We start from the raw sequence: 25,896 nt of genomic DNA, 5'->3' as shown, positions 1-25,896 counted from the left end.
TTGCATAAAGGCCGCCGATGAATAAATGTGTGAACCATCGTGTTACCAAAATGTTGGTATCATATAATCAGAAAACCTAAAAATCAAACAATTCTTTGCAATAATTTATTTATATTATAGAAATTTATGAAAGTAAGTGAAAAATATTAAAAAACGAAGGGGGGAAAAAAAAGCTACTTTTTCAGCGTGATACAAATCCCATAAGACTGGATAAAGCTACACAAGCTGAACTGAACATCTCAATTACCTCCAGGGTACTGAAGAAGCACTGCAGTAGGAAGATGTGGCAGATACAATATTTAAATTGACTGTCAGTGGAAGAAAAGTGCTGCTAAGCTCATATTTGATTACATGTTTCATAAAATATCACCACAAATGGGTGCTCGAACTCATTCGTGCTGCTGGCAGCCTTGCCTCTCTGCTCTCACCATGAGCCACATATGGAGCTCCTGCCCTTCTGTGGAGGTTAGGCTTGTAGAGCAGGCCAAAAGGATGTAACTGAAGGACCTCACCACTCAGAGGTGATGGATGCTCCGCTGCTTACGGAGTCTCCTGCAGTGCATCTGTGAGAGCAGATGAATGGGGAGGAGAGGCTGCAAATTGGGTCACACGAACGAAGCGTTTCTGGGTAATGCGGTGAAAACGCTGGAGGAGTGCAGTTGGGTGGCTGCACGTGTCTACAACTGGGGCAGAGCCACTCTCGGCTTAAGTTGATTTCCTTTCCTCATGACGGCTCTCGGGCTCCTGGCATTCGGAAAAGTTCCGCTTTAATTTGAAAAGACATGAAAAGATGTTTCACGGCTTGCAGGAGTCTCTCTACGAGAAACTTTACTTTGAAACCCCTGAACTCAAACAAACGGTTTACCCTAAAAGTTAGCGAGGGAGCTATCCAATCTACATTAACAAAACTGTGGAAAGTCAAATTAACACAGCTAAAATGTGTGCATAAAGGGATTTAGTTTAGCATTAAAAATACCGACTGACAGAAAATGTAAGTAAATATATAAATTTCTGTACAATTGTGTGTCTAAAGTCAACTTGAACTTAATAATTAAGGACAAACCCATCCGTCTTTTCAAACCCTGCAGGTTTTAAAACATACTAATTCAAAAAGCGAGCTCATCCACATTTCTGAGGGAAAAAGAAATTTCCAGCTCAATGTGGAAGAAATTCGGCCTTCTGCCCTTGACCTCGAATCAAACTGGGTTGAGAAGCAAACAAGAGAGACATCTTTTTGGTATTTTTTTTTTCAATTTGCCATAATTTAATGTTCAACAATTGTACACAGACATCATTATTTTTCTCTCAAAATCAGATATGAGCTCATAATGCTCTTTTTCTATAATGATTTTAAAGCAATCATATATGTTTCAGTGTAGAGTTATAAGAAAATTAGAGGTGATTCCATTTTTTTATGAGCCCATAATGTTTCCAAACATCACAAGTGATGATGCTGTACCTAGAAAAATGGATCAGTAGCATTTATCTGTGTCTGAGGGAAATACAAATTCATTGGAAAAAAAAAAAAAAAAAAACGTGACAGCTAAATTCACACAGCGGTTTGCTCTCTAAATGTGTGCAGATGAGAATTAACACATTGGTCTTATTCTCAAATATCATGCACAAAAAGATTTGCTTCGAAAAAAGTGCAAATATTGTCTCTCTGATGCATTCTTTCCACATTTCAACACTATTAAGAGATTTGGGAGGTAATTTTAACTCCTAAATAGTATCTATCTCTCAATGACCGGCACAGTTTGCAATATACAGGCTTCTGAAAATTCAAACACATTATTTGTCTAATTATATACACTCTTTTAAATGTGTTTGAATTGATGATTGTTGCTTTTTAAATTTTGGAATATAAACTTTTACATTTTTTGTCACTCCTCCTGGCCCTTGGTTGCTCTGATGCAGATAAACAGCCCTCTTATCCTTCAAGGCAAGGGATGTAAAATGCTATGTGCAACTACATCAGTCGTTAGCAATGTTTCCTTGAAAGCTTCAATCATTATCCTTGTGACATGAAAGCTCACTCCCATTGACAGAAATAATATGACTGAGTGTGCACACGCCACATCATCTCATGTTCTATCACGTATCTTGGTTGGAGCTCGTCATGTCATTCAGCCTAAGGGCGGCTTGATCTAATTTCATTAATATCGGCACGTGGATGCCTTATTTTGGGTGGGGGGCCGCTGCACTGGGATGTGAGTGTGTGTGTGTGTGTGTGTGTGTGGGGGGGGGGGGGGGGGAGTCCTTTACCTTGGCACAGATAAGAAGACAAATTAGATTTGGGGGTGGATAGATCTTGTCGGCAGCCCACGGCGTCTTTTTGGCAGAGGAAGAGAAGTCAATACAGAGCGGAGCCCTTCTTACATCTTAAGATTTACAGTATCTGCAGCTCCACAGTCTCATACTTCACTAGATGAATGAGTACTTCATACGCTGCCAACTGGCACGCCACGAGTTGAGCTGAAGGTCATTGTGACTCATTTCCAGCCCAGAAACTGCGTGACAGGGGACAGAAACTGCTAAATCTCAACCACTGAATAGTTTCAATAGATTATGGCATAGATACCTCTGACTGCCTTGTTTTGTCTCGCGCAACACACATAAACAGTAGCGCCAAAGACGGTCGGGGGGTGCAGTTGAACAGAGAGGGTGCAGACTGTCGTCGAACCTTGCGGCATATGGCAGGTCGCCCCATGCCTGCCAGCTAATTGAGTCCTAATGAATCATTGGTTTGGCGTGCTACATGTCCCTCATGATGGCCGGTGTCATTGATGCATTGAAGATACCCACTCTGCTGGAAGGGAAGCAGGGTGTGCATGTGTGTGTGTGGAGGGGGTCAGTGGTGGCCCTGGTTGAACAAGGGGGACGGGCAGGCACCTCCAGCTCCACGCTGAGTACTTCGCTCCCTCTCCAGATGTTACACACACGCCGTACAGGGATCACTACCCAGTGGAAGCAATTGTGCAATGGACTGGCAATTCATTGCCCCATTTGACTCCAATAACACAGTGTATGGTGTCGGGGTCGCAACGTTTTCCTCAACTTAACAGGGTCACTGCAGTACCCAAGATCGAGGTCCAAATCAGTTTGGTGAGGCTCTAACATTGCTTTTTGTATAATTCATATTCTATGTTGACCTAATTAAATCCAAATACTATTCAACACAATAAAAAACACTTTAATTATAAGCAATTACTGTCATGTTTCTTAGGTTATTCAGATAATATCAACTTTGTTAGTGTTATTTCAATGAATAGGTGTAAAATAACTGTGATAAAGGTGAAGGACTGCCATCGGAATGGCCTCATATTCTTTGTGTGACTGAATACTGAAGAGCATTGTGTAAATTTGTAAGAAATCAGACACACAGAAATGGAGTTGCAATTTACAACCTCATTATACACAGAGGAAAACAGGCATGGTAATATCCTGTATTCTGTGGGGGTAATGAATAATCAACCTTTTCCAATTCTGTTCTGAAACGATATTTGTGATGTTTAATTTTTGTTTGTATTTGAAAAGAAACTGTTATTTTAACCATGTTCCAATATTAGGTTTTCTATTTTGCATACCTGCTTGTTAATTTCAGTGACACATGGTTAAAAAAGGGAACATTGAAAAAGTCAAAAGGCACTCTCTGTTAGCTGTGTTAAGGAGGTGAGTGCTTTAGGCTTGACATATAGCAATATCTCTGAGAGTCTTATTTTGAAATTACAATTGATGGCTCTTGATGTGTTGTCTGACAAAACTAGTTTACAAAATTATTTATCTGGCAACCGTTTGTTACCTTGTAAAAAAGAGTAAGAAAGACAAGATGTGAATGATTTGTAAGTGCTGGTAAACTGATATCTTCTAACAATACTAAAGTTCTCATTACTATTTGCACTAAACTCAAGAGCTATTTTTTATAGCTTGTTCATTTTAAAAAGCTGTAAAAAGCAATTTTTCAACTTTTAAATTTTAAATACCTTGACTGATTAAAATGGAACTGGATAATAGACTGGAAAGGGATTCTTTTAGACCTAGTTTGATATTTATGAAGCCTTTTATATTTGAAAGAAATGCAAAAATGGAAAAGGTTTAATGCTTAGTTTGAGACACCCACAAAATGGTTAAATATATTTTGGTCAAATATGGACTAAATTATAGGTGCATCGTTAAACTACTTTATTGAGACCTTTATTATTTTTTTGTGATAATTAAAACTAGGTTCTTAGTTTTTATTGAAAAAAGTTAAAATCTTGTTGTGTTTTAGTGAACCTGATAAAGACAGTGCATCCTCTGATCTTTATCAGTGGTAGTTTATGTATGTACAGTAGACAAATTACATTTCGCGATAAGTCTGACGAAACGTTGAAACATTCTCAGTGTTGGATGGCTAACAGCTAGCATAGTGGGAGCCTACTTTTTAGCTAACTTTAGCTATTTAGAAATCTCTAACCAAAACGTTCTTACTTTTGGGATACATCACTATATTAACATGTTCAACTTCTTTACTTTTCACAGGCGACTGTAAGTGTGTTGCTGTTTTCTCAGCTGAATAACTTCTGAGTAGGGTGGACAGACAAAATTGTAGCTAAAAAAGGCAGCTGTTGTTAGTGCCCTACATAGCATCGTATCCCACAGATATTAATATTTTCAATTTATGTTGTTTTAATGAGCTAAAAATCAGCTAAAACAACGGGTCCATCTCAGTGGAGAAATATTACATGTTAAAGCTTCAAAGAACGTCACTCGGAAAATCCTGAAGATCTTTTTTTTTTCAGGTTTATTGTAGTTTTCCACATTGGTAAAACAGTGCTAACTCCTGCTAACCTCTGGCTTTTAAGAGCCCTGACTACTGAAACTGTCTTTCAATCCAACACCAAATAACACCAGTGGATGTGGGTATTTATACACTCCAATCAGCGCTGAACACAACACCTTGAGTGGGAAAAGTTCATTTTCAATCAGGTTGCTGCTTCAATCAGTGAAAGCCAACCTCAGGTTTGTTTCAAACATAAAGAACAGAGGGTAAAATGGAGGCAATATTGATGAGCTGTCCTTCTCTACAAACAGCTACCAATTCTGCCTTAGTCTTGTTGTGGGTGGCTGACTTCTTTGATACACTCAAAATAAACTAAACTTGTCCAAGTTTCTCAGAAAGTTTGGGTTATGAGAAACTGTGGTCCAACACACTTCTCAATACAGTAGTTGTGTAAATGTGTTGTACTCTTCCTCTTGTTGTTCTAATGTTAAACGCAATACAACAGACACTGGTAAAGAAAGTTATCAGCAGTTATTTTTCTGGTAGATGCATCGCAGCTTTAACAGAAATGTTCAAATAAGTCGGCCAACATCAAAGTAAACGATGGAAATATCTTTTCCTGCTTTTAAATGAGATGAAGCCACTAATGGAGCTTGTTCTGCCATTACAATATTTACTTTTCTCTAACATAGAAAATATTTCTGGATCAGTGCTTTTTTCTTCTTTTTTGTGTCTCTGCTCTATCTTCTCACATCAGCGAGGCATATATCTTCACCCTCAGTCAGTCGCGGCAGATGACCGTTCACACTGAGTCTGGTTCTGCTGGAGGTTTCCTCCTTTTTAAAGGAGAGTTTTCATCTCCACTGTCGCTACCTGCATGATCGGAATGAGGAATTGCTGCAAAGTCAACGACACCGTGCAAGCGACTGCCCACTGTGGCTCCATGCTCATCCAGGAGGAGTCTATGCTGCAAGTCAATGACTCGATGCAATATGATGGGTTTCCTTAGATAGAAAACTTTTTTAACCAATCTGTCAGGATGATTTAATAGAATTGACTGTGGAAAGTGTCTTGAGATGACATGTTGTGAATTGGTGCTATATAAAACTGAATTGAATCTTTGTCCAATTAGCAGTTAAACTTGTTCCATCCATCCATCCATCCATTTATTTTCTGACCCGCCTAATCCTTAATGGGGTTGCAGGGGTTGCTGGTGCCTATCTCCAGCTTTCACTGGGCGAGAGGCGAGGTACACCCTGGACAGGTGGCCAGTCTGTCGCAGGGCTTAAACCTGTTCCTTGAGATTTTATTTAAATGCTTGTGGAAGTTGGTTAATGTTTATCTAAACAGTTACCAAAGTTAAAACTGAATGTGCCTTCTACAATTCTCATATGTAGTTGTGTAGTCCCCGTTTCTCATTTAGTTGTTCTGACCTCACAACGGTCATTCAAGCTCCCTTACCATTCCCCACTATATGTTCAATTCCCTACCAAAACCTCTGACCTTCCTCTGCCAGGGGCCACATCATAATGAATGGTCTAAATGTAATCCACCTATGAGCAGAATAATGCTTAAGAACAGACTATAGTGTACGTGGTAAGGACCTGTCCAGGGTGTTTACTGCATTTTAAAACAACCAACTAGTGGAAAACCGTTAAGACAGTAGTCAGTCTTCCCAGGATTGGGCTTCCCAGCGAATTCCCCCCAGGGTCAGAGTATGCTATACTCAGAGATACTGTAAACAAATAAAAATAATAACTGAAAACATAGCAAGAGATACATTTCTGACTCTAAAGGCCTCAGATTGAGTCTTAAACATTACAGTTCATGACAGCAAAACTAGAAAGAGGCTGAGCAAGTATGGCTCGTTTGAAAGGGTCACCAAGCGAATCTTTAAGAGAATATAGCAGCATATTGTAGATTAGCAAAGTTGCATTCCAAAAACTTGTGGAACAACACCCTTCAGACAGTTGAGATTAAATAAATGTTTAGCCAAAATGGACAGTGCCATCTTGGACAAAAAGCTAATTCAGCATGCATATATATATATATATATATATATATATATATATATATATATATATATATATATATATATATATATATATATATATATCAGAGCATAAACAAGAAAGACTAAGTCTGCATGATTTAACAAAACATGTAATTGTAATATTGTTTAATAGTTCAGTGTCATTGTCACCAAAATGTTCATCACATTTCTTTTTTGTTTTCCCATCATCAGGATCTCCCTAGCACCTTTTGAATTGAATCAATTGAAATGAAAACGCTTGCCAAATGCTGCATCCAAGCAGTATTTTGCAAGTGTTACATTGCAAACATATTTACCAAGACGACACACTGCAATTTGACATATAGCTAGTAAAATCCAGATTATCTTAAAATGCTCATATACTATACTTAAATCCTAATAACAGAAATGATGTGATGTTTAAGCAACTCCCAAAGTTGTTTTTCCTGCTGAACAAAATATGTTCGCATCCCTGTGAATCCGGTATGTTGGACGCCAACCTTGGCAAAACATAAGGAAGCTCGTATAGATATAAGAAAGAGCATATGGTGCAAGAAGACCAGGCCTCCAGCTATTCCAATGTCAAGAGACAATGTCAAGTCAAATTGAAAATATCGTTCCAAATGAGCTCAGATACAGAAAAGCGGAAAAAAAAAGCGGAACACTTTTGGTAATTTGCAGCAATCGCAAAAGGCGAAAAAGACAATCCTAATTGGATAAGATATATTTCCCTTGAGTTGCATTTGCTGCCATGAGCTAAATTAAGTGTCTTGATTCCATTGGGAGGCCCAACAAAAAAAAAGCTCTTTCTGGAGAAGTTAATGCTCTCTAGTGTTTTGTTGAGCTCCATCTTAAGCTCTGCCTTCACAGCCCAGTGTGAAGAACTGTCTTGGGATGACTACTGAAAATTGCACACGGTGTGTGTAGATCGGTGTGTATGTGTGTATCCATACATCTTAGAACTGAGCCAGCGAGCCCAGCTTAGCATCTATTGCAATACACCCAGCGTAAGGAGATTATAGGAGGGGGTTCGGCCGTGAACTTTGGCACCAGAGTCAGAAGCAACTTTTGCACCCATCCCATTAATCTACGAGATCCCTTCAGCATGACTTCATTTTAACGCATGCATTATGCGGCAGCAATGACCACATCCTGCTTCAAGCCCGAAAGCTGTTTTGTTGCTATGCTTAACACTTCCTCCATACTGTTACTATACTGAAGCAGCCCAGACCATCTTTTATGTGGGCCCGCTTTTTTACGGGTACTCAAGCATAAGAAACACAGGGCATCACGAGAGACATATGGCTCATTAATGAACTTTGCAGTTGAACTGGTAATGTTGGCACATTATTGCTTTTTTTCTGAGTGGGGGTTGGGATTTCTTTACAAACAAGAAAAAACAGGGAGGATAGATGCTAAACCATCCAATTCAAGATTGGATTGGATGGTTTAGTACGGATGCACCGATGAGGCCTTTCATGGCCAACAGATGTAATTATAATAATAATAATTCCCAGCTTTCAAACATAAAACCGAAGGCATATATTTCAGGTCATTTGATTTGTGTTGCATCAAAGCACATGCTGCCTGATTTATGTGCTTATCGTACAAAATGGTGAGTCATTAGTTTTGACGTATTTGATAAATGAGATTTTCCTATAGTTGACTGCAACAATTATTTCAAAATTGTTACAAGTACTAATTAGAAATTTGGATAAAAACCTAATGTATGCATTCTTAAACCAGTTTTATTGGTTCGATTCTAACAGTTTGTATTACCAGTCTGCAATGTGTTTAACAGTACTAAATATTATACAAGCAGTTTAAGGCTCGTTTTTTCCAGACTAAAGAAAAAAGATGATTATGGGTCCCTGCAATCAAAGCATATCTCCTCTGAAAAATCTCCCACTTCCAAAAAAGGGTGCATTTTAAATACCCCCACATAACAACAGCGTTTGATTTTAACTGGATTGTTTTTTTTTAATTGCCAAAATGATCAAAATTAACATTTTTGTACACACTGGCAGATTTAGCAGTGCCCCCATCCCCCCGATGGCAAGCCTTGTAAACTTGATGCCCCTCACGCTCCTAGAAAGTCATACTAACAAAATCTTTTTTTTTGTCACTATGAATTTAGGAGAGTAAGATAAATGGTTTGCAAAGTAAAGTTGACACATCTATTTATCTAAATATGCTAAATATGGAAATATGGAAATATTTTTTGTTTTGAATTAGGTCCTTTATATTCCTGTCTGTCACTTATGGAACCCCCCCCCCCCCCCCCCCCCCCCTCATGTTGCACCTCACAATACCTGAAGACAGTGTAGTAAAACTGGGTAAGTCAACAAAAGTTTCAAAATGGTTCTGTCAAAACAAATGCTGGTAAGTGAAAGATCCTGAATTAATTAGGTAATTAATTTCAAATGATGCTTAGCTCCCATTTGTGGGTCACAAATACAGAAAGGGACAGTGTTTCATAATAAAGGGCAACACATTTTGCCAAGAACTGTGAAAACAACATATCAAATCAGCTGCTATTTCCTACAAAGGTACCTGGAAACATGAATTAACAGAGCATTAGGATCCCACATTTTAATATCCTTTACAACATACCAAATAAAACTCCTTAAATTAAAAAGAGGCCCAACCTGGCTCCCCCTTCCTCAGGGTTTAATGAGATCTTATAGCGCCATATCTCACGATAGTTAAACACCACAACATTTCTTGTCTAAGTGAAGTCTGTGTTGTGAAGTGCTGCCCAACTTGCATGTGACTTTGTCTGGTAAAGGCAACTCATGTTGTCATTATAGGCGCCACTGACACCTTGTTCTGTCTATGCTTGGGAGTCTTATTTTGAAGTAAGAAATGAATTACTTATTCATTTTTTTCTGCAGTTGCAAACTTGGTATCTTCATTGTTCATTTAGTGAGTATTCAGTCCTCCTCCAAGGCTGCACGGTCCTTGTGCAGCAGTAGGAATGCAGATGAACAACACTGGGTTGTTGATGGCTCTGTAGGGATAACTTTGTCTGCAAGCTGCAGACAAGGTCTGCGTTCACAAACACATAAGCATCCATCTTGTACCTCTCCGGCTTCAACCGTTTGTTTCCAAACCAAAAACGGTGCGGGACAATCATGTTGCAGTATTGAGGCTTAAGGTGGGACATAACAGTGTGACGAAAGCAACCAACCAAAATAAACATGGCAGCACAGGGGGACGCACGCATACCTGCTGCTATCACATCTGTTTTGTAAGAATCCACGATTTCTTCTTTGATAGTAGAACAGTAAGAAGTGCCTCGACTAGCTTAGATTCTTACGGTTTACTCATGACATCTGCTTTTTACTTTTTAATTTGATACCCTGATTGGCTAAAATCAACCTTTGGTAAGCAGGTACTAGGAGTTGCTTCACCCAATCAGCTCAGAGAGTTCTGCTGAATGTCCCTCCTTTCCCTAAACAGATTCAAACGGAGCAGTCACAGATTGATAATGTGCAGAACTAGAGTGCTACACATTATCAGTCTGGCTGGCCTGGTTGCTGTAGGGAACCATAAGAAAAAAATATATAAAAAACTTTAACTATATAAAACTAACACATAATAAAATACCCATCATTAGTCTGCCAGAATATCTTGTTTGAGACAGGCACTTTGAGTTATATTGTACTGTAGTTGTAAACTTATTTGGGGTCATTTTGACTCTATTGCCTCTTTTACAGAACGTTTCTGTCATAAACCTAGAAAGACTAGTTGCCTCTGTCTCCAGCCATTCATAAAGCACAACCTTTAGGAGAGCAAATAGCTACTTTCTGTACTGAAGAGTTGGCAGCACTGGCTGTGTTGATGGAGTAGGCTAATAAAGCTCAGATTTCACTTATCACTGTAAAACGTCCCATCCTCTTTGAACCATTGATTAGGCAGAAATGTGGGTAAGCAACCGGCTAACCATTAGACATGATAGCTTCCTAGCTCCACTAAACTAAAGGGCTATTTCTGGTTCAAAATCTAAAATACATAGATTGGTTAATTCTACATGAACTGGTATTCTTTTAAATCCAGTTTGATATTCATGAAACCTTTATTCTATTTGTGAAAACCCAAAAAGGGACAATTTTCTGTGTTTCTTTGGTATTAGTAAAAGAAACATAAAAATCATGATGTATTGACTAAGTTACTGGACTTAGGTATTCTACACTGATTACAGGTTATTTAGCATATATTTGACATTTAAGATACACATTTATGAAAGAGGGAAAAGATTCCTAATTTTCCCTAAAATGTTGCTAAAATCTAATTTTGGTTCCAACTTGTGAGACCAGTGGCACCTCCAGAATGATTTATAAAGGCTGGGGGGGATAGGGGTGACTAATAGCCTTGGAGTCGCACACAAAATCCAAAGGTCATTAAATCCTTCTTTTAGCCCAGGCAAATTTTAGCATCTATGATTTTACAACACTTTAACACTTAAATGTTGAGATATGTTTTCCTGGTATCATTGGGGCAAGGGCAAATGATTGACACTGAAAAAGACACAGTTCAAAGGAGGAAAAAAATAGTCATTAGGCCACTTGAAATAACTAAATACATTGATATTTAGGGCTTGTACTTTAATGTGTATGCCATGGGGTAATAATGCACCTAAAATGTATTTGAAAACCACAAAGATTATTCATAGGATGCATTTGGTAACCTAAGTTTTCAAGGAAGTCTGGTAAACGGTGGCGGAAGAGGAAAGTTTTCAGATAGATTCTATTTTTTTTATCCATCTTGATGGACAAATTGTGAAATGGAGGGTTTTCTTAACACTTTATCAATTTGAGCCTGTTGATGCTGCAAACATCAACAACAGGCTCATAAGTGGATGACACATGGGTCAAAATCCAGGAAAAAGAAGTAGAAGCTTTTACCAGACACATCAACGCAGTGGACAACAACATCGAATTTACCAGAGAGGATGCCAACGACAACAAGCTACCTTCTCTGGACTGCTTGGTGTGCATGGAAAGAGATAGAAGCCTCAACATTGAAGTCTACAGGAGACCTACTCACACAGACCAGCATCTTCCTTTTGATTCTCACCACACACTGGAACACAAACTTTCGGTCATCAGAACCTTACACCATCGAGCCGAACGTGTCCCCACTAGGACAGAAGGGAAGAACAAGGAGCAGAAACCTGTGGATACCCTAACTGGGCATTTGTCAAATCAGCAAGGAAATCAAAAACATACGTCGCAGAACAGAATATAGAGAAGAACAAGAGCAAAAACATTTTCCCATTGACCCTGAGACTGAGGCTTGTCCATCCAAAGGACAAAACCCCTAAGCCTACAATGAGCGGAGTGGTGTATGCAGCTCAGTGCAGTGAAGAATGTTCTGATCTTTATATTGGAGAAACCAAACAACCTCTCCACAGACGCATGGCTCAACACAGGAGAGCTAGAAAATACTCAGCCGTCCACCTGCACCTCAAGGATAAAAGACCCTCTTTTGAGGACCAAAATGTTCACATTTTGGACAGAGAAGACAGATGGTTTAAGAGAGGGGTGAAGGAAGCCATCTACGTTAAGTGAGAAAAAAACAACTTTAAACAGAGGAGGAGGGCTCAGGTTTCAACTTTCAAAAACTTACAACACAGCTATAGGTTTGATTCCTGCCAGGTTTCAACCTAATTCACTCCTCCATGTGTGTGACCACAACATTTGTCCTGTGAGTCAGGCAAACAATGAGCCACATGACTCTACACTGTGAGGGGCGAACAGTTCCAGGTGAATCTACATGCAAATCTAAGCTCTAATGAGGCCTCACCAGCAGGTCTATAAAGCTTGGAACTCTACACTTCTCCAGACATTTCGAATTGAGAACGCTTCCTGGTTGGGAAGCGAAACATATTCGGCTTCAGAATAGAAGTCCAGTTGTTTTATTTTTTTAAAACCTTTTTTTATTGATCATGAACTAGATGACTGGGAATCTTCACCAACATGCTGCAAACATGAAGAAAATAGCTAAGAATATTAATGGGGAGTTCCCCAAAAACCTTTTTTTATGTCATGAAAGCATTTTTTGTCTTGCAGGACAGCTTTCAAACCAACCAAGCATTGCTTTGTTATGTTGTGTAGGCCTACCTATCAAACTAATGTGATTTGCATGAGCTGAAAATGTTTTTGTGAGTATAGGGAACCAAAACTGGCTAGCTCAGGGGCCAACATGGTTGTAATTCCAGCTCTGGCTAGGACAGTCCTTGTAGAGGCAAATGTTTCAGTTTGCCCTCAGTATCCAGATGAGTTGGAAATAAGTATATCTACAACATTATGTGACAAAACATTTTCAGGGTTTAAAAGCTTAGCCTATTGTGTCAAATATTTCCATTCATTATTTACAAAACCTCAAACTAATCCAATTTAAATCTTGTCGTTGCAACCCACTAAGTGTTTACTGTCCATTTTCTCTCTATAATTCATGCATAACAAATATTGGCTGATGAGGGAGGGAGGGGGGGGGGGCCGCAAATTCAATGGGGTGGTCAATGTCCGCCCTGGGCCCTCCTATGTGGCTACACTGCGTAAGCCCAATGCCGTGCATATCAACTGAGCAGTTTGCATCATTATACCCGTACCCCATAAAAAAAACTTTCTGGAAGCGCTCCTGGGACTCAAGAGGCAGACCCGTGCAGAGGCGCATTTCTGCGTTAAATGCTGTCGGTCAACAGATGCGCTGCGCTCTGCGCTCCCATCCACAGGTCCTCGGCGCCTCCGGCGCAGTCCGCTGAGCGTTCTCCAACCTCCCCAGCACTGAAATCAATGCATCTACCCAGGTCCTGCGTCATCATTCAGCCGTTAACCTATAGCGTCAGAGCGCGTTAACACGCAGTCCTTTGAAGGCGACTTCCTGCTGTTGCAGCAGAATATCTCCTCATTTGAATATTTGTGGACCGGGGAGGGTTAACCCTTTTTTCCCTAATACTTGTATGATTAGAAGAAATCGTGTCGCCTGAAGCGAAGAAGCAACAGGGCCGTGCTGTTCAGCTCACGTACGTAAAATCACACTAAAAGGAGAAATGTCAGCTTCTGATGTGTGCGCAGTCCAATGTGGGACAGCGGCTTGTTTGACAGGCGCTTCACAGGACTCTACATAAACCAAGCCGCAGGGCTCCCACCTTCATTACTGAGCGCACGAAGGTCTCATTTCTCCTCCGTATGCGTCTCAGTCTGGCACAGCTGAACGGTCCGCAGCCCGTTCCCCCGGATCAGCGGCCGGCAGCATCCAGCGCAGAAATCCCGACGTGTCGCTCAGCACGCCTCGCATCCTCCACCGGCTCCACAGTTTTAAAACACTCCCCGCAATGGAGAAAGTCACAAACGAGGTGCCACTCACCTTTCCTCAGCGGATGCTCCTCCGAAGAGTCCCATGTATGCGTTTTTAATCCACATCTGTGTCCCCCTTCATTTGCGCGCTCCGTTTTCTCCCCCCGCGGTGAAGGAGGCAGAGGGAGAGAGGGAGAAAGAGAGGGAGAGAGCGAGCCTAAGAAAATCCATGTCTTAGTTCCGTTTTACAGGACACACAAGGTGAAATCACAATGACTTTCCTCTTTACATGCTCGGAATTTCTCCCGTCACTCTGAAATCCTCTATCTTGTCCTCTTTTCCCCTATCTTCTTCTGCTTCTTATTCTCTCCAGCTCTGAAGTTGCCTGGTTACCCCTGTTTCTCATTCAAGGAGGCAGAAGCGCAGCATACAGCGGCCAATCATAGCGGCAGCCCGAGAGATTAACTATTTCTTGGCTCCGCTTTTCCACTTTCAGGCAGCTAAAAAAAAAAAAAAAAAAAAAAAATGAGGAGAGTAGGCGGGGATAACTGGGCCCCCGGTGACGGGAAAAAATTAAAATGCACAGAGAATAATATATAGAGAGGGGGATTCGTTGGATGGGGGAAGGGGGCGTAGGGGATTAAAGATTTTAGAAAAATAAAGGATTCTGGAGAGGAGGAGGGACTACTTGCCACTTATCAACACAACAAAGAACTAAGTGAATAATATTCCAGCTTCACAGGCTGTTATGCAAACTTCAGAGAAGCTGTCCTTCAGAGGACAATCTGTTTTTAAGGAGCACAGATCCATCTCATTTCTAAAACCCTCCCAAAAAGCAATCCATCAGGGTCATTGATCATCCCTCCTTTAACCAGCCATCCATCAAGTGAGACCCCCACCACCACCATCACATCTCCTCCTTTTTCCCCCCTCACCCCTGTCCCAGACCAGTCCCCTCATCATACGCTGTATTGATTTCAATTCCACCCCTCCTTTAACCAGGGTGAAAGGTGCAAAGGGGAGCACGCCAGGTTCAATCACTGCTATACTCCACAGATATGGGGGGGGGGGGGGGGGGGGGGGGGTTAATGAGCACCCACCTTGATGGTCTGCTCAATGAAGGGAGGGCTCCTACATCCAGGTCGAGCCCTCCGACACTACAGCGTATAAATATCTGACACTGTGAGACACAAGCACACCGCTGGCTGCAGACTGGCCTCCACGGGGTGCCATGCAGAGCTGCTGGTGCATTATGGGGGAACAGTCGGGGGTCCTGAAAGGAGAGACGGCAAGCTTCTAGAGGAGACAGAAGACGGCTGGGGTGTGATGGGAGGGCGACCCATGCCTTGGGAGCACACACTCACAGGCAGGAGCATTCCTGCACAGAAATCCAACGCAGGGATTTGTACCTTTAGTCTGACTTTTATGTTTTTGGAATGGAAACAATATGATGCCAGGGTACAACAAGGTTCCAAACGCAAACCTCAGAGTGTTTTTAATGGGATGTGACGTAATACAGACCAGCACAATGTAGAGCACAGTTGTGAAGCAGAAGGGAAATGAAGGATGTTTTTTCTTTACTTATTCTTCTCTTTTTTTTTTTACAAATAAAAATGTATTCAGTTTGCTCCTAAATAAATCCAGAGCCATCAGTGATCTTTAGAAGTCCCCTGATTTATAACTACAGTTTACCTGAATGTAATTTATTCTCAGTATAAATCCACCGGATCTGTGACGGACTCAGAGGTTTTTAGAGAACATTATGAAACAAACGCCATCATAGGCACCAGGCAGGCCAAGGAGCAGGCTCAAAGAGGCATTGTCCTTGCAGGGGGTCTCCAGCTGTCATTGGTGGGATACACCCTGGACACTTCGGCAGTTCATCACAGGGCAACACAGAGACACACAAGCACGCACGCACGCACGCACACACACACACACACACACACACACACGCACACACACACACACACACCTAAAGGCAATTTACAGAGAACAATTAACGTAACGGTCATGTTTTTGGACTGTGGGAGGAAGCTGGATTACTAGGAGAGAATCCACACAAACACATGCAAATTAGTTTATTTCAAACATGAGTCAAAAACAAAAGAGCAAAATAAACACAACAATAGAATGACGTGTAATTAACAGATTTCAAACTATCCTCAGCAAAGCAGCCTATGTTAGGTTTGAAATGAGGTAGAAAGAACTATAAACTTAATAAAATCTACCCCTGTCACGATCCCTAGGTGCTTCTGATTTATTTATTTAGGAGTTTCATTCATGGGATCGTGCATATTTTCTTTTATTGTGTATGTTTTCGTTTACTGTTTCTCACGGCCTTCTAATTCTTCTTCTTAAATTGCCTTCCAGTCGTTTGTGTTACCCATTGATTACACTACACCTGTGTCTTCTTAGTCCAATTATCTCTAGTATATTCAATTTTCTGTTTAGTCCTTGCTGGATCCTTAGCTGATTTAGTTTTGTATTCCTAGTCGCTAGTTAGTCGGTAATCTTAGTTGGCATCCCTAGTTCATATCTCTAGTTGGGATTCTGTCCTAGTCTGTAGCCTACCTGTTTGTAATCTTACCTGATGTTTCTTTGGATTAAAGTCACTTACCTGCCTTCTGATGCCTCCGTGCCACTTTCACTGCACCGTTGGTCCTCAACCACAAGCCAATCATGACAACCCCAGTACCTCAATATAAAAACTGTCCTTGTCTCAATGTGTACATGAATTTACTGGTAGCCATAGGGTTTGGTACTTATTAAGCATTCACTATTGATCATAAGTTATGACAAAGAGTGTTCATTATGAAGTTGCACATGGTCTTATCAGGTTAGCCATACAGGGGGGAAAGGTTAGGGCAATTCTAAGGGCCCCTGACTGAAAGGGACCCCTAAAAAGAAAATTTTCTGAATACATATGAACCTTTGATATGATTTAGAGTTTTTGTCATGGGGCCCAAAATTTGTGACGGCACCCCAGGTTTTTTGTGTCACACATATTGTAAATACATACATAGTACACTCAAACGCATATGCAGCAAAACAAAACATTGTACACATACATATCGTAAAACAGATACAAACACATGAATAAGTCAGGACCTCATGACAACATTTTGTGAATATTTGGTGAACTATCTCTAAAATCGTTTTCCTCACAAATAAATCCATGTTTTGGTAAATCGTTTCCTGAAGGGTTAATTTTTTTTTTTTTTATTTACCCTGACTACAGCTGCAAATAAAACAGATCTCATTTTGTTTGATACCTGGCACATATTTGTATAAATAATTTATGACTTAACTCTGACCCCTGAGGGACCCCACAGGAAAATATCCAAACAATGTGAATGATATTCACCCATTTGCAGGAATTCCTGCCTGTTTTTCAGATAGATTTTTATCCACTATAATACCAGTCCTCTCACAACATATGTTCTAATTTATGTTGTGATTAGTTGTGTCAAAGGTTATTTTGAAAATCCCAACTGCATATTTCTTTTGCTTCATATATTTTAATTTTCTCAATTAAATAATTATTGCTCAAAACAATAGATGGCAAATGAAGAGCTGTAATTTGAAAATCATTTGTTAAGAATGAGTTTATCAATTTCACTCCGGTCTGTGGTGGTTTGGTCTTTACACCTTCATACCATGTTTATAATTTCTTTCTCCCGTAATCCAGATAGAATAAATTAGTATTTCTTTACGTTTTCTGCTGGCATCCCTTCCTTTGAGATTTTGTTTGCCAGATCAGGTCCAACGTTGACGAAATAAATCCTTAAAACCGTTAACCACCTCAGCCGTATCACGTACAGGTTTTTTGTTAGTTGATTAATAAAATACTGTAGAAAATTTACTTTGATGCTGGTACGTTTAATGTATCGCAAATACCTCTGGTATTTTTGGTCTTGTAATCAAATAATTTACTTTAATAATATTTTTTACTCATTAATATTCCAGTTAATTAATTTTTATGTCTTTTCATATTTATTGTCTGTCTGTCTGTTTAGTCCTAGATTTTATAAATTCTTTGTATAAGGCATTCTTTTTTCACACACATTTTGTTAATGCTTTGGTAATCCATGGGTTGTATATGTTTTTAGATTTTTTCTGAACTGTATTATTCAATATGTATCGAACAACATCTCTAAAATCCATATGAAAATTTCAGATGCATTGTTTATATCTTTTTCATTTTATATTACTTTATATCAACAGTTACATTTTTAATGTAAAGCTATAGTTGGTAACCCTGTTCAGAAACACTTTGTTATGCTGTGATAAAAAACAAAAAAAAAAAAAAATCTCTGTAAAAACTAACCAATCGCTGCTCTTTGCACCAAAAAGCAGGGATTTGCCAGAGTTTTGTTCCTGGTCTCATTCCCCTCTGTCCATCAATCTCCTAGAGTATCACCTTATCTATTGTCCAACATGCCATCATTCTGACGCTCTCACATAACACCAGTGTGCGTGCTCGTTCCTTGTTAGCTTCTGCTTGCTGGCAGCGCATGCGCACTTCTAGTGTTTACGTATCCAGTTAGGTTAGCAGTTAGCTTCGGTAGTAGCCGATCAATGTAGCTCCGCTGCTCTCACCGAATACTTTGAACATGGCTGAAAGTTGCAAGAAGCAAACTGCGTTCATGTTTATGAGATGAAGAGGAAGGCCTCAGTAGAAAAAAAAATAAGACCAGAATCGATTTCGGAGATGTTTATTAATGTTTTGCTATGATTTGCAATCCTGCTAGGTCTTACAGATTTGTGCAAAAAGTTCCATACTGTACATTGGATTTATAAATTATTCTGTACATTTTTTTATTTGGACTCAATGGCTCAATATTTAAATCTCCACAGATGAGTGTATTGCTGGATTTGCAGGTCAAATATTTGACATTAAAATATTAAATACTTCTATATCTGAATCAGGTGTACAGTAGATATGCTTTACAATAAATGTTTTTGTTGCTAAACTTATTTCTGTCATGTTTTTAGATGAACCCGAACGTAACCACACACAGTACAGTTTAAAAGAGAGTTTATTGAAGATGATGAATTGTGGAGGAAGATGACCACAGTTCAGACCAGGCTGGAGCTGTAAATGGTTGGAGCTGGCAAGCAGGACGTAGTCGGAGCACGGAGACAGCAGAACCAGCAGCACAGCAGAATTGAGACTTGAGAACCAGGCTAGGTCAGCAACACACTGGATGAATACTTGCGAGCCAGAACCACAGCAGGATAAGCAGCATGACTGGATGAATACTTGCATGACTGGAGTGAGGGCAGGACCAGAATCACAGCAGACAGGCGGAGAACTCAGGCTGGACGAGAACAAGATGAGGTGTGCAGCAATGAGCAAAATCAACAAGAGTAAACAGAAACCAACAGAACGAACCGACGAGGAAGGACTGAATGCAGGAAGCTTAAATAGAGAGGATGACAGGTGTGATGAGTACTGGCTTGATTAGTGGCTGACAGGTGTAGATGATTACTGAGTTGGAGAGGAGACTGGGATCTATGGAGGGTGAATAGTGCCCTGAAATGTCCATGGTGCAGCAAGCAAGGCTGCAGCATGACAATTTCAGTTATGAATTCTAATGTTACCAACAAAGAGGTCATTTTTTTATACAACTTTATGATCAACTAATTGTTAACATAAGTAGCCACACCTCCTCCCTGCATAAAAACACCAGACTGGTGTTTGAATCCAGGACTTTCTTGCTGCAAGGCGACAGGGCTACCAGCTGTGCCTAAGTGCAGCCTGTAGCCTATTCCAATGCCTTTATCACTGCCTTGCATCAATTTTCTACAGTTTTTCTCAATTGCTAAAACACTAATCCTTTTTGTCAGAACTGAATGTTCAGTGTCCTGAACCCATTTATTGAGATAGTTGCCCTTTTGGCAAAACTTTATGCATTTTTCACCCACTTAAACACATATTGTTCTGTGATACACTTAGGTTCCATAATGGTAAGCAAATGGTAGAAAACAATTAATCTCAATTAAAGCACGGGTCTCTTAACTTACGTAAACACAACTCCAAATTTATCACACTTGTGACTAATGATGTGAACAAACTAATATAAGCCAGTAAAAGAAGAGCTGGCTGGTGAAGTTTCACTATGGATAGAAGCAATTAGACAGGCAGAATAAGAGGAAGAGGTGATAGAGAAGGAAAAGAAGCAAGAGGTGGTATGAGACAGAACAATTATTTCAGATGTAACACAGACAACTGTAATAGACCATGTTCTTGTTCACAGTTTGACAATGGTGAAGGGGGTCTTAGGTTCAGCCCAACCTAAGTAGATTAATTATGTCCACCAGAGTACAAAGATTGAGAAAGGAGAACAGGTGATTGCTTTTTTCTCTCCAGTTTCTACATGTTGACAGTATGACTCTACAGTTATTTTACATAAAATGTGTTACTTGAATTTTACAATATTTTTGTTGGCCTGATACTGCATGTATTAATAGGTAACTGCGTGTTCGTTTTGTAGAATCACAAGACTGCTACATCAGGGTAAGGACATCTATGTCATCCCCACACCAAGAGACCCTCATTGTTGAAATGGTCTGTTCGAACAATCCAATAAACCTGCTTGAAACTCATCGAAAAACTATTGAAGACCTCACAAATTTTCCAAGTATCAACAGTGTAAGACCTTCACTATTGACCATGTACAAAATGTGGATGAAGCAGCTGTACAAAGTACTCTTTGACTGCAACTCAGAGAAGGTCAAGGAACAATGTACAGGTTGTTGTTCAATGCTGCCATCTACTCTACAGCATGTCTGTCTTTTGGTACTGCTTACAAATCTACACACATTTTAGAGCGTTTCGACTGCATTCCTTAGAGGGAACACATGAAAATATTCATGTAGATGGCTTCAATCTGACCAAACGTAGGAGGAGAGGCCAGAAAGTGACTGTCAAATGATCTGGTCCAGTACCAGAATTCATTACACTATGACTCATTAGTCAGACACTGGATTTCATTTGAAGATTTTATTAAAAGAATAAGCCAGTGAATGTAGCCAGTGGCAGAAACTTCTGGGACTAGTTATGGAACCACTGTAAGGGAGAGGGATAGGCTAGTGGCGATTGTCTCCACATCTAAGTATGTCAGACTCCACCACCACCACCACCACCAGAGTCCGTCTATTTGTAATTTCCATGGTAACCGGTTATGCAGTCCAGTCTCTGTAATCTCATGATCTCTAACAATGGAAAGAGTGACGTGAGTTAAAGAAGCCACTAACCTTGCTTGGATCTGGGTTGTTGCACAGTATCCAACGAGCGCTTCCAGACGTGAACTTGTTGTACCTCTACTGGCAAAAGTTGGTATCCCTTAATCGGCTAGTAGCAGGGACAGAGATCCAGGGACAGTCCAGGGTCATACACAGACAGAGGCATCAGTGGGCAAATCCACCAGACAGAGTCCAGAGTCCAGTCCTAGGTCCAGTTATCCAGAGTATATCCAACAGGAAGATGTACAGAAGGGATTAGCGGAGAGGCAGAGTCAGGCAACATGCACAGGTCGATGTCCAGATACCGAAAACCAACAGGAGAGTCCAGCAAGGGTGAGGCAAACAGTCAGGAATCCAAAACACAAACAGGTGATCCAGTGCCAGTAATCAGGGCAGTAACAGGTGGAGTCAATCAAAGGAAATTGTTAGGGCAGCCCACTGAGCAGGGAGAGAAGTTACTGGACACACTTACTTGAATGAGTTTTTGTATATAATAGGGAAGAGAAATAATGATATATGTGAGGGTTGTGCAGATAAAGAAAATGTGGATCATGTTTTGATGAATTGTATTAAATATGCAACGGAAAGAGAGAGGATGAGGAAAGTAATTATGGAAAAAGGAAGAGATTGGAGTATTAAATGAATTTTAGGGACAGATGGAGATAGGGAAGAAAATATGGTAATTAATAAAGCATTGTTTTTATTTTTACATAACACAAAATTAAAAAATAGAATATAGTAGGTGGAACCATAGAGCTACACACTCATGTACAGTAGGTGGCGGTATGCACCTATAAGTTGTTTGCAATCCGCCAATAAAAGGAAAAGAAGAAGAAGAAGAAGAAGGGAGAGAAGTCAGTAGCCAGCAACAGAAACAGAGTCACAGCAGAAGCTGTGAACGTTACACATAGTGGCAATCCTTGGTCAGAGAGGTGGCAATGTGACGCCATGTCCTCAGAAACATTGGGTTCTCCACCGTCATGCCATATTGGGGCTATATGCAACACTCAACAACTCCTGACATTTGTAAGTGATCTTTGAGATATTGTGTAAGGGCATCAGCAGCATAATCATGAATTGACAGGGCACCTTGTCAATGTCTTTGTGTGGAACAATGTGAGTTTTCACTGTGCTATCTAGAGCTCCAGTTCCACCGACCCTACTTGGTTTGGCCCACCCGCCCTGGCTCTTCCCCACTTGGTTTAACTTTGGTTTGTGTTTCGGCTGGCCTAGAAATGCCTGGAAGAGGGAAATGCCTCCTGGGGGTGATTCATGGTTTGTAAATAATAAAGGTATATTTTGGCTTTACTCACTCCATTCATAGTGGTCCTTAATATAAATGTTGTCGCTGTTCAGTTTTTCCGGACTTTCAGAGAAAGCCTTCTTGCTTCTTCTCTCAACTCGGCCAATTGCTGAATAGCAGTAATATATATATCCGTCCGTCCGTCCGTCTTCTTCCACTTATCCGGGGTCGGGTCGCGGGGGTAGCAGCTTCAGTAGGGAGGCCCAGACGTCCCTCTCCCCGGCCACTTGGGCCAGCTCCTCAGGAGGAATCCCAAGGCGTTCCCAGGCCAGCCGGGAGACATAGTCCCTCCAGCGTGTCCTGGGTCTTCCCCTGGGCCTCCTCCCGGTGGGACGTGCCCGGAACACCTCACCAGGGAGGCGTCCAGGAGGCATCCTGACCAGATGCCCGAGCCACCTCAACTGGCTCCTCTCGACGTGGAGGAGCAGCGGCTCTACTCTGAGTCCTCCCCGGATGACTGAGCTCCTCACCCTATCTCTAAGGGAGAGCCCAGACACACTACGGAGAAAACTCACTTCAGCCGCTTGTATCCGGGATCTCGTTCTTTCGGTCACGACCTAAAGCTCGTGACCATAGATGAGGGTAGGAACGTAAAGTTCATAAAAGTTATGAACAGAATCGGTGACAAAGGGCAACCTTGGCGGAGTCCAACTCTCACCGGAAACGAGTCCGACTTACTGCCGGCAATGCGGACCAGACTCTGACACCGGTCGTACAGAGACCTGACAGCCCTTATTAAAGGGCCCGGTACTCCATACTCCTGGAGTACCCCCCACAGGATCCCTCGGGGGACACGGTCGAATGCTTTCTCCAGATCCACAAAGCACATGTAGACTGGTTGGGCAAACTCCCATGCCCCCTCCAGAATCCTACTGAGGGTATAGAGCTGGTCCAGTGTTCCACGGCCAGGACGAAAACCACACTGCTGGCTGCCACCAAGCTGGCTCTTGGGAGTAATATATATATATATATATATATATATATATATATATATATATATATATATATATACATATATATATATATATATACATATATATATATATATATATATACTAGGGCTGGGCAACGATTAAAATATTTAATCGCGATTAATCGCCCTGATTAATCGCGATTAATCGCATTGTATTTACAAACTCCAAGAATGAATTCAAAAGTAGTGTAAAGAGCACTTTTATTTTAATGTTCTGCTGCCATATGAACCAAAGTGTTGTAACATTTGTAGCACTTATTTTATACTGGATATTTTCAACCCATCTATTGAATTTAGTGCACTAGTTGATCTTTTCTTCATAAGAGAACAGCAAGCACTGCAGCCAAAATATGGCCTTTTTTGACCTGCTGTATATTAGCCAGTCCCTAAGCTTGATGTATCATGAAACTGTTGACCTTTTGGGTTTTGTGGTTTTTATTTTATTATTACAATTAAATAATAATAATAATAATAATAATAATAATAATAATAATAATGTTATGTTCAGTGTTTTTTCGCTAATCCACCTCTTATATATTTCAATCCTTATGTAATTTTGTCTGTGTTGTGTGCACCTGCCTGTTGCTTTAATCCTATACATTTCCCCATCGTGGGATAAAAAAAGGATTAGCTAATGTTATCTTATCTTAAATAACACTTTTTAATATATGTACTGGGTTATTTCAAGGTCTTAATTACATGTTATGTGTGGGCTCCAGTAACATCCATCCATCCATCCATCCATCCACTGATCTACCTGGATGTTCCCTGGAGGACTGAAACGCCTCAGTCAGAGACGTCTGTGGGTCTGTCGGGGCAATGAGAGAAGTTTCGTCTCCTCTCTCCGTTTCTGGGGCTCGACGTTTTCATGTTTTTTCACGTGCTTAGATAAATTTGTTGTGTTTCCACTGAAATGAACCGGCTTTTTACAAAACATACAGCTTGATTTCATTTACGGTATTAAAATAAAGCCAAACGGTGCTTCATCCTCTGTTCATGTTTTTCCGCTGCTGCGGTCTCTCTCCGCTGTTTGTGTGTTAAGCTTGTGTGAAAGCTGAGTGGGCGGGCCAGGCTGAGCCTGCGTGCTGATTGGCTGGCGCTGCTGAGCCATGTGCGAGAGGGGAGGGGGAGCGGGAGAGTGCTGCCGTGCCTGCTGTCTGACACTGACTGAAAGCATGTGAGCAACATGCGTTAATGCGCGATAAAATAAATATCGCCGTTAATAGTCTAATGAATTAACGCGAAATTAACGCGTTAACTTGCCCAGCCCTAATATATACATATATATATATATACATATACATATATATATATATATATATATATATATATATATATATATATATATATATATATATATATATATATATATATATACATATATATATATATATATATACATGTATATATATATATACATGTGTATATATATATATATATATATATATATACATACACCGCCGATCGTCTTTCGATCCCCGCCGATCGAAAGACGATCGGCGGGGAGGTTTGCCATCTTCTGGATGCTGAGTGGAGCTCTGAGCCTTCTGCACGTCATGCATTGGTGGATGATGCTGCTTACTCTTTTCTTCCCTCCAACTATCCAAAGGCCAGCTGAACGGACCGCCCCCTCTGTGAAGTGACGGCCTTGATGATGGATTTGCTCGTGGTGGTGTCTAATGAGCAAGGTGGCGATGTGGTGTTGGCCGGGAATAATCAGGGGAGTCTTTTCGCTCTGATCGAGATTTGAATGACGAAGGCGGCCTCCAACTCTGAGAAGCCCGTGTGTGTCAATGAACGGGTCCAGATTTCTAAGAGGGCTTGATTTTGGCATCTTTTCCTGTTTTTGAATGCACTTTATCTCTTGGCTATAAACTTCCTGTTGAACTGCTTGGATGATCACAGCCGATGCTTTCTCTGATTCCTCAACTGTTTCAGCTTTGCAGTAATGCCAGCCCTTGCATGCTCCGTTCTCTTTGTGAGCTGTCTTGAAATGACAGGCTATGTGAACGAGGCGAGTGACTGCACGAATTAATGACTTCCAGGTAGAGAACTTGGCAAAGCGTTGTGAATCCAGTTGTTTGTTTGAGGCTGTAGTGCTTAAGGCAGACACCAGAGGGCGGATGTCTGGGTCTGTGCTCGGGTCAACAAGGTCATAAGTGCTGTCAGAAATGCTGGGCTCCGGCTTGGAGAGAAATTTGGGCCCACTCAACCAATTGGTGTGTTTCAGTTGGCCAGCAGGGATGGAACGTGTTGCGTGATCCGCAGGGT

The 25,896-nt window shown here is 40.8% G+C and overlaps 1 protein-coding gene across 2 annotated transcripts in view; it reads right to left on the bottom strand.

Moving 5' to 3' along the window:
- LOC105925246 (disabled homolog 1) overlaps positions 1 to 14,577 on the bottom strand; it is a 73,307-nt gene extending 58,730 nt beyond the window's left edge. For both annotated transcript variants that reach the window (XM_036137957.1, XM_036137958.1), the window contains exon 1: positions 14,169 to 14,577. The gene's annotated coding sequence lies outside the window, so the exon portion shown is untranslated. The remainder of the gene's footprint in view (positions 1 to 14,168) is intronic.
- Between the last annotated feature and the right edge of the window lie 11,319 nt (positions 14,578 to 25,896).

This window comes from Fundulus heteroclitus, chromosome 6 (assembly GCF_011125445.2).
Source record: "Fundulus heteroclitus isolate FHET01 chromosome 6, MU-UCD_Fhet_4.1, whole genome shotgun sequence".
In the NCBI taxonomy this organism is placed as follows: domain Eukaryota; kingdom Metazoa; phylum Chordata; class Actinopteri; order Cyprinodontiformes; family Fundulidae; genus Fundulus; species Fundulus heteroclitus.
The sequence above is the reverse complement of the archived record's forward strand: the minus strand, read 5'-3'. Positions and strand labels throughout refer to the sequence as shown.